Here is a 4,699-nt window from a genome sequence, read left to right on the forward strand (position 1 = left end):
CATAACTGTGGCTCGCTGTAGGCCCCAATAGAGCCCCCAGGGCAGCAGTGCCTTGCCTGGTAAATCGGCTAGTATGCTTGTGTTACTGCTCGTGTGTGTGTGTGTGTTTGGTGTGCAGGTACAGATCAACACACACAGGTTTGCACTCATGCATGTTTACGAGGCATCGACGCAGCCAGTGGGTTCTATCACGTGACCCAACATGTCTTACCCTGCTCAGCGGCCTATATGATGTCTGCGGTTTAGACAGGGCGTTCCAGCGTGTTCACCACCGACCTGGGAGAAAGAGGGGGATTTAGCATGTGTCAACAGGCATACCTGTAACCTGGGAGATGCTGCCTGCAGGCACCTAGTGATTTTCTCATGATTGTGATGGCGAGACGCAGACGATAGGGCTTGCAAAAGTAGACTCCTCAGCAGGACTGAGGTGGCTTAGTGTGGCGTCAGACACACACACCACTACATTCCATTGGGATGCTCTTTATGCAAAGGGAGGGGTGTTACACTAAGTGTATGTGTGTGTGTGTGTGTGTGTGTGTGTGTGCGCCCGTGCATGTATGTGCTTATATGCCTGTTTGTGTGACTCTATCACAATTACTGTTTGTGTTTGTGGCCACTGAGGGCCAGTGTCATGGTAGACATGGTAGTTGGACCTGTGCTCAACAGAACACAGGTCCAACCCTGAGAACCTGAGGAACCTGAGTAGACGTCAGGGGACTAACGGAGTCTAAGGGGCTTAGGCCTGGCCCGACACAAACACTTACCTACTGTGTCTGCTGTCTCCGTCACTGTGTACTGGAAAACAAGAGCTTTGGTGGAGACACTGGATCCAAGAGGTCCCCCTGGGCTGCTACCCAGGCTTGAGCTTTTTGTCACATATCTCGTGTTTGTTTTCGGTTTTGGTAATGTTGAAACGATACTGTATCACTCACAATATTCCTCTTGTATTTTTTCCTCTCCCATGTCATCCTTCAGTCTTTTCTCTGAAGTGGTTCCCAACCCCAAGCAACAACAAGGTGGCCCGAAATGTGAGGTAAAGGTGTACGAGAGGTATTAATCTCTCTCTGTCAGTCTGGAGACAATAGAAGGGCCTCCTGATAAAAGAAAAGCCTCGCGTGCGAGTATACGGGGGGTCTTTAAGTGACGACTGTCATTGCATGACAAACAAAAGGAAGTGATTGCCATCAGCTGTCACGAGGCAAAAGATGAAACGCTTACTCGAGACAGATGAAGAGAGTAACTCCTACTGCTGCTTCTCTAGCACCGCCACACCTAAACACCCAAGCGCTCTGTTTGATCTCGGTTGTCACTGTTGCCTTTGTGAGCTCAAGTGACAACAGAGAGGCGCTAGCACATTTTCTTTGTAAGCCATGAGGTGTCTGTGCATGCATGTGCATATTTCTGTGCCTGTTGCAGGTATACACGCTTAATGTACGCCGCTTTATGTGTGTGTTTTGTCTAGTCAGTTAGCAGTTGTCCTCACATATTCACATGTCCATTTGAATCATGATAGCTTTCATTATGCCCTAAGTGGCCCACTTTCTCTTGTCAATAATTTACATACATGCTCTTGTGTATTGGCTTAGGCAAAAGCCTGAGTGAGGAAAGCTAATATGATAATTAAGATAAGCCGGTTGTAGACCCTGAGGTGAGTCTTCTAGGTCGAGATGAGTAATAGTAATAGCAGGGTTCCTCCACGACCAGGGATAGTGAAGCAGGGGAATCTCTAATTGCTCTGGTTATCAAGGGAAACCTGCATTCCAGCAGGTGGTAGAGTGAACAGGTATCTGCTGAGTGTTATGACATTAACTGTGCCATTAGGTGCTCATTAGATTACAACACAACAAACAATTGGAGCTGTGTTTCACCCTGTCATTTGCTGGAGTGAAAAGAGAGTGGTATGATATGTATGTCAGTTGATTTTAAATAAAACAATTTGAACATAGACGATCGGTTACAACCTTGGACCAACAAGTAAAAAGACTCATTAAATGTTCATTAGGGCGACATGGTTTTGGGTGTGGTGATTTGTGTGTTCTCCTTCCAACGACACTATCATCACCACCGCTGACAGAGAACAGGGTGGCACGCATGGATCACAACCAACACATTGACACAGTGTAATCAAATATTCACCTCAGATAAACCTAACTCATTAGGTCCACACATTGCTCAAAGGGACATTCCAATTAGAGCTTTCCCTTTGTTGTGCTGCCAGTTTGTAACTCTAGATGGACTTGACTGGTTTTTACCTTTTAGATGGAAAACAATTCAAATATGTGATTTATCCTTTCATAATAAGAATATAGAGGTGCTTTCTTTGATTAGATTACTCTGTTCAGAATACACACTCACAGCGTGCACCTCCAAGGCCAAGAGGCACTAGACTGTGGGAAGTGTCAAGGCTAATGTCGTGGTTAAGCCAGGGCCATCTCGTGTCAAGAGGTTTGGATTAGTCACACTCTGAGGTGTACCGTGTGCATTATTTATCAGCAGGCTCCCTTGTCACTTCCAGCCCACCGCCCCGCTGTCCATGCGAGCTAGGATTTATACCTCTGGTGTAGCTGGCAGGAGGAACAAGCACACATTAATTAAGGAAATGTAGACAAAGTGTAGCCAGACCGCACGCACCCACACCTACTTAATACCGCTGTCCTACTCTCCCGTGCCTATCTAATTAAAATCATCACAGTAAATGTCTTACGCAGGAGGACACAGTTGATCAGTTGGACAAAGTTTGAGTCATATTAGTCACTGTCACTGCGAGGGACCAGCAGCAGGCATTAGTGAAGGCAGTGGGGAGTCACGCTCTCTTGTGTTGAAGAAGTTACAAAGTAGTGTTAGGCCAGAGGTCTTAGAGGAACTAATGGACGGAGATGAAGGAGTTTCAGAGTTGTCATGCATTATTAAATATGATCGGGTTTCCCGTGCTCTTGTATAGATACAAATGCTCCGGCACACAGGAGCGGGACCCCGGTTTCTCTTGCGCAGTGGAAAGAAAACCAACACCTGTAATCCCTACAAGGTGTCGAAGAGCGGAGGATCAGACTGCCGAGACCCGAGTGTGCTTTTGGCATGTGTGTTCCTTCACGTGCAAAGACGTGTGCTGGCTAGTGGTTATCGCATAAGGATGTTTGATAAACACCTCTAAAATAAGTTTTATGCACACATATTTATTTAGTATTTATTTTTACTGAATACAGGATCCTCATTCTGCGTTTGCTGGGGGTAAAATCTGGACGTTGGTTTCAATAGAAAAATAAACACGAGGAAAGTAAAATAAAACGGATGAAATAAAATAGGACAAAATTTAGATTTTTTTTTCATTGATAACGGAATATATATATCTCTATCTATTGTGAATTTCTTTTAGAACTGAAGAGACTCTTTATAGAACAGTGTTGTGTGTGGGGAAAAAATACAACTGACCCTTGTTAGCACTTCCAGTAAAATGCTGGTGTTCTTAGCTGATTTATATCTACAGCTTAACTTAAACCCGCAATAATCAGCCGACTGGGTGGCAATGGTGAAGAGCTGTGAACACAACGCCGACATATTATCATATTGCATCAAGTTTTAACTTGATACGCTTAATTAGTTGGCTTAAAACTGCCCCTTTACAGATGAAGCAGATACAGAGCAACATTAGCATTCATTTGAAGTCGTGTTTCTGGCCACCTTCTTTTAGCTCTACTCTGCTGTCCATTAACTCCTGACAGAAAACACCTGGCTCTTGAGCTGCTGAATGCTCCTCTATGTCTGCTAACTGGTGGCTAACTGTGTCTGTCTGCTGTTTGGTGCAGAGATGGTTGTGTACAGTGGGTTTTTGGGTTTTTAACCCTAACCCTAACAGTAAAAACTGCAGTCAGGTGATAATTCTCGTCAGTTTCCTCACTTTGAGCGACCGCTTTTCACATTACTCAGTCATTTGATCTGTTGGTATTATAAAAGAAAATTTGAATGTAATATATGTGATGTACTGTCAAGTGCTTTATTTAACAATTTAAAAAAATCATACACTTGTGTGTTTGCATGTTTATACAAATTAATGATCATGGTGGGGGGAGCAGCAGCTTTATTGCCGTCCACTCTGAATTATTCAACCACCTTTACCTATAGTATCTCAGATCTCCAGGAGGTGTGGTTGCCCCCCCTCATCTCCTGTTTCCTCCCCATCACTAATTACATCTACATTCTGACAGCCAGCCCGTCTTCTCAGGAGAGCCACTAATGAAGTGCTCTCTATTAGGATAATAGCAGAAGGCCATGAACTAAAAGACTCTGGGGACAGAAACACTTTATGCCTTCCCAAATGACTTTCATGTCTAACCTAGTTTACATGCCTGTCCGTAGGTGAAAATTGCCATTGATACAACCCCTATTATTATCTGTCTATACAGTAAGATCTGAAGGAACGGTGATTTGCGTAACCATCTCTGACATTTGACAAACTTTGCTGGAACATTTGTATTTTTTCTTGACATTAATATGAACTCATTGTCTTGCTGTGCCACTCTCTGATGCCGGTGCTTACGATGGTCTGCTTTGTGACAGAACACAGTTAGCAAGGACACACAACCCTCCCTCTGTATTTAGGAATGAATTTAAGAGCTGTGCAGCGGGAGAAGCGACAACTTTACCTTTCACTGTATTCCTTGCTTTTGGCATTTATGATTAAAGAAAAAAGAACCTGCTGATG

This window comes from Toxotes jaculatrix, chromosome 21, assembly GCF_017976425.1.
Source record: "Toxotes jaculatrix isolate fToxJac2 chromosome 21, fToxJac2.pri, whole genome shotgun sequence".
Taxonomy (NCBI): domain Eukaryota; kingdom Metazoa; phylum Chordata; class Actinopteri; family Toxotidae; genus Toxotes; species Toxotes jaculatrix.